The sequence below is a fragment of the Vespula vulgaris genome, chromosome 19 (assembly GCF_905475345.1).
Source record: "Vespula vulgaris chromosome 19, iyVesVulg1.1, whole genome shotgun sequence".
Lineage (NCBI taxonomy): Eukaryota > Metazoa > Arthropoda > Insecta > Hymenoptera > Vespidae > Vespula > Vespula vulgaris.
In genome coordinates, this window is record NC_066604.1 from 3,556,149 (window position 1) to 3,562,148 (window position 6,000).

The window sequence follows — 6,000 nt, forward strand, 5'->3', positions numbered from 1 at the left end:
AGAGAGAGAAGATGACTTGGTGGGGGAAAAAGATGGAGCGGACCGAACGAAGAGATAGAGAGAGAAAGAGAGAAAGAGAGAGAGAGAGGGAGGGAGGGAGGGAGGTAGGGATGGAGGGAGAGGAAAAGAGGGACGATTCTCCAAGCGTAGGTTCATTCGCTCTACGCTTCGAGATTATGCAACGGCAAAGTTTTAGTGGGTCGTATAGTTACGCCATTGGGACACCAGCCTGTCCCGCTTATGCTGGACTCTGCGGCAGCTTTGCTTTACTACTCACGAATAAACTTCATCGAACGCGAACGTGCCGTACGATTCTTCATAATTTCACGTCGATCGATTCTTATTCTCGATCGATCCTATTTCTTCGAGATCTTTTTCGTTGTTTTTGAAAGCGAAACTTACCGTAAACGAATGCGAGATCGACCATTGGAATTTTTACGATATGCTGGAAGATATTAACAGAATGTTTCTACAATATGTTGATATTTTTATAAAAATTCACGTGGCATTAAACGTGTTTTAAATCCTTTTCTATGGGAAACTCGAATAACCTTCGCGTCACTCGAGCAACGAATAAAATCCGTTTATTTCTGTATCTCACGACGTTATCTAGTTACGGAACACAGCCGTTCCTTTATTCGAAGACAGGCTGGTGTCGAGCGAAACAGTGGCGACATTCGCGTAGAGACTTCACGGATGGTGCTGGTGCCAATTTGCTTGACCTTGCGCCTCGAGTTGCCGAGCACTTTTGACAGTGTAGCAAAGAGAGTAAGACGAGAGCGCTCGAAAGTAAGACGGACGAGGATGTCGGCGGTTCTTGTTCTTCTTCAAAGGGACAAGGAAGAAGACGTGTGTTAAGCTTCTTCTTCCTTTTTCTTTGTTTTTCAAGAAAGATATAAAGTCAAAGTCTTTTTATCTTTTTTTTTTATCGCCGTTAAAAGTTTTGATAATTTCTTTAGGGTACGTATTATTAGGACGATTTTAAAGTTCTTTATTAAGTTGATTTTTCGAGCGAAACTGAAATCACTTATACGACGCATTGTGTAGGAGCCGGTTCGTGGAATGCCGATACTAACTGGCGCAGTAGGTAGGCAGAGATAAATAAATAATTCCTATCGAACTCGTTGTATCGCAGTGGCTCAGTATTACTACAGTCGTCTACCTGAACACGAGCGCCCACGTTCGTATTCTCTTTCAGAAAAGCAAAGAGCAATGTTGATTTTCATTTTCCAACTTTATTGTGTGATAATTAACAGTATTTTTACAGCTGATATATTATTATCATTTTCTAATGCAATTATAAATATTACTTCCTGCCGTTAATATCGGCCATTTATTATAAGAAGTAATATTATTATTTGTTAAAATTAATAATGATTGACAATATTTTTACAATGTATCGACATAATAATTATTATTTTCTAAAGTTGACTAGTTTTCGCAACGATGGAAGGGATGGATAGCAGCGAATTATTAAGATGGCTCGTTCGATTTTATCTGAGCACGAACCGTGTTCGAGACATCGCGTGTATCGAAAAGTCCTACGCTTTTCGAGCGTAGGTCGAGGCACATTGGTGAGGGTAGTAGAGGAGAAAGAGGAGAAGGAGGCAGTAAATGCACTTGCGTTCTTCCTTTTCATCGATTGCAATTCGGTCACGAGGCATTCACAAATGGCCTGTTTTCTTTGTTTAGATCGTTAGAATGATGTTTTTCACGTTTTTGATATTTATATTCCTTATTTTAATTATTACTATTATTATTATCATTGTTTTTCATTCGTATTAATATTAAGTATTTTATAAATTCTTCAACTTTTCGTATTAAACACGTAGCTACGTTATATTTAGAAATGTCGAGTCAGCCAAAACTTATCGTCAAAATTTAAATATTTTTTTTATGGAGAACTTCGATATCATTAGCGATTAACCCGAATCATTTTACTAGAACGAACACACGTATATTCATAATAATACTCATTTCAAAATCAACTTAATATTGGGAAAGGAGAAGTAGGATTATGTCGAATGTATCTAATCAAAAACTAATCATCTTACTTAGCAAATAGTCCTTCATTTTTAATCGAAATGAAAAAAAGGCTCAAAGATAGTAGACAAAGGACGAAGCTCGAGCGTATCCACTCGTTTAATGACGCGCTGTGGTGAGCCCGAGCATTGTCCGAAGTCCGCTTATAAATCCATGCTGGGCGCGCTTTAATCCTTGCACGCTTTAGTCCGTGTGCGTGTCACGTGCACTCGCGCGTTGAAAGCGCGAGCGCGCGACAATACGTTTCGCGGCAGCGGCGTATACACGGATTTATCGACGTTGTTGCTCGGTGCTAGTAATAAGGACAATAAGAGAGAGGGAGAGAGAGAAACAGAGAGAGAACTAGAAGATAAGGGACCACCACGTGTAACACTCTGTACGTTCACGATCCGAATTCCACCTCTGAAAAGCTTCTAACTTTCGACATTGTTAACGTTGGATAACGATTTTCTCTCTCTCCTCTCTCTCTCCTCTCTCTCTCTCTCTCTCTCTCTCTCTCTTTCTCTCTCTCTCTCGTATTAGCAATGATACGTATTTATTCCGAATTACGCGTACACGCTCGAAATAGGCTTTTCGTTTGTTTCACCATTTAAATGCCTTGGGATTTTAACGCCACTGTGCAAAGGATTCTCTCTTTCTCTCGCTCTAATCTGTTTGTTCAGTCTTTATTTAGCCGATGTGGTCATTTAATGATGCAAACGCGTTTGAAAATATATATTCGGTCGAGTTTAAATAAATAAATAATTTGAATTCGCTAAATGTTACATCAAGTTTAACAAGAATGTGAAATATTTTTAAAAACATGTACGTACGTACATACGCATCTTTATTATGAATAACGGATTTATTAATAAATAGATTTATTAAATATCATTGATATAATTACAATAATATAGATTTTGCGGAAGTAAAAAACAATGAGAAAAAAAATAAATTCGTGTCGAAGAATCGAACGCGGAGGTAGAACCATCGAGGTCATTCGTGGCTATTCGAGATCGAGTACCTACCGAATCGAGACTCGGTAGATCGTTAGGCCCGCCCACGACCTTCGAGTCGAGCCAAAGGGCGGCCTCGAGATTTCTTTTTCATTTATTTGAAAGTTTCAAGACGGCAAACATTCGATTTTCGAGAGAGATCAGCCTCTCTCGAGGTCAAATCGACTCGTCCGAGTAGTCACGGGATGACCAAACGAAAATAAGCCTTTTACGAGGTAGCTAAGTGACTCTTTCAAGGACTCAGACTTCCTTGAAAACGATGAGACCAAATAATCCTTCCGACTTTTCCTTCAAAACTTTTTAACGATTCGTCCAGAGTGTGAAATTTTTTGGACAATGAAAAAAAAAAAGAAAATAAAACGAAGGAGAAAGCTTCGTATCTTTTTTTAGTATAGATATATCGATTTCAAGATTTTATGTGGAATAGTACAAAGTTTAAGACAAAAGAAATCGAATGAGAAACTTTTTTAACCTCGAGGGACCATACTCGAAACTCTCAAAAGTCCAGTTGAAATTTTTCCTTCGTACTATCTCACTTCCCATCACTCACTTCTATATCTTCTCGTCAGTCATCGTTATAAGCACGGCACTTTACGAATAGATGGAGAGACATACGTCTCGACATTTATTTATATTCATACTTAGGTAAATTTATATCGTCCCGTAAAAGGTAGATCGCGAAAGTGCATGTCTCGATAATGATATATCGTTTCGTTATTATACAAGATGAAGACAAATTTAGAGATGAAGATTGTGAAAGACAAATTTCGTTTGTTGTTATTCGAAAAGAAACGTACGAATGCGTCATCGGTCGAAGTCGAATAAACGGTCGGTCATTGAACTGTCGGTGACTCTTGCCAATAAAGCGGACCCGAGAAGTGTGCTCGCTCTAATTTCGATCAATTAATACGAGACCGAGGCCACTCGACGAAACTCTGACTTCTGTCTTCTAAAATCCTATGTAAACCAAACAAAATAATATGCGAAATTTAGTTCTATACGTTTATGCATGTAGAATTACTTGGAGAAATCGCTATGTGCTCGACAGGTTTATAATTATTATTTTATTTATTTACCGCAGCGAATATCTTCGTTAATGAATTATTTATTATTTGATCGTCTTATTTCACACGGTCGAGTTTTAAAGAACTTAAATATAATTTTTTAATTTTCTCAAACATTGTCTCTGCGCGCGATATAAAAATGAGAAGTAAAAGATTCGTAAGAATCGCCGATAATTCTTCTTATCGATCATTCTACACCGGATGCAGATTTATAAGCCTTTCAGATTACGCGAGCCCCTCGTCGTCGGTGCATCGATGCAACGGTCCTTCCTTCTCCCCTCTCTTCCCCCCCTCACTCTCTCAATCTCTATGACGGTTTATCAATCTGTCGTTGCCCCTCCCCTCAACTCCTCTCGTGTTCTTCGTACTCGTGGCTCGTGCAGTTTTGTAATTTCAACCTCATTTTTGCGCATCGCTATCGCACCGTGCAAACACGATAAAGTGACTTTATCAGACGCAACCCACGAAAGAGAGAGAGAGAGAGAGAGAGAGAGAGAGAGAGAGAGAGAGAGAGAGAGAGAGAGAAAGAAAGAGAGAGAGAGAGAGAGCGAGCTTATCGGCGTGCTTTATTTTTTCAGGCCACTCAAGCATTTTCGCAAGAGTCTGTTGCACCTCCGTGCCGTCTGAGTTGGCGGGACTCGCGGAAAAAAAGAATGAAAATAAAAGAAGTGTCGCAATGGCCTCGTCACGGCCCACGAGTCGTTTATTTTCCACGCCTTTTCGCATTTGCTCTTTTCCGGTGACTCGAAATATAATATAATCTTTCGTTTACATCTATTATGTGAAAATTTTATATTTAGGAATATATTCATACTTCTTGATCAGATCTTCGACAAGGTTTGATCTTTGCTTTTGTTATTTAACCACATAGTCCTGAAACTGTATTACACGACGTAAGAAATAATATTTAACAAAAATTTCTTGATTTTAATGTGCAAAAATACAGTAAACGTTAAATAGAAAATTTCGAATATAACTCGCACGAAGGAGTCATTGGAAACGATACTGGCAATAAGCATCAAGTATTAAGTGAAAAGGTAATTATTCGTCTCAAACAAGTAAGTCAAATTTCAGGTTTTAGTAAGATAGTAGTAGTTTAATTCAAAAGCAAGAGATTCGTAATTAGCTTTCACTCGTAAGTACCTCTCCTTCTCCGTTTCTTTCGGATGTGTGTATGTAAAAAAACGCGAACAGTGTTGTACGATACGCAACTACGTACGATAATATGTGGTCAGGTCGAAGCAGACTTTCTGAGAAAGCTCGCTTCGTTGATTCTCATAATCGGCGTTGAAGAGGAAAACGAAACGCGTTCGTAATTACAGCTGATCGCGAACGGTCGTCTTGTATAAACGTATCTTTGCACCTGGCAATAAGTTTCTCGACTTCTCGTGTTACGATACAAATCAAAATACTTATAGTACTTTGACTCATGTACATGTAATGCATATGCCATAATGCAATTTTTTAATGAAAAGAAAAATTTCCTAGAAAAATAAACAACATTTATTATGTCATTTTTCTATTATTTTCACAACGTTAATATATCTATATTTACATACGCCCCAATGCGCATATATTTAATAATTTTTATAATATTTATATTCGTTCGGTAATATACCAATAATTGTTATATGAATATAAATTATTCTTACCATACTTATTGATGAAAAAATAATAAACGGAGCATATTTTTTTTCTAGGGAGGAAATGAACTCTTTACATACATCTCTACAAGATATTGGCGATCTCATGAAAAGTCGGACTTTACGTAACAAGATGGACGCGATGGTTTCCGTGTGCCTTTCACGCGACAAGGCCGCAGAAGCAAGTCGAGGCTCCGTGGGACCGTAAGGGCGCATTTACGCGCGCCCGATTGCGCACCTCTCCTTCTCGTTCAT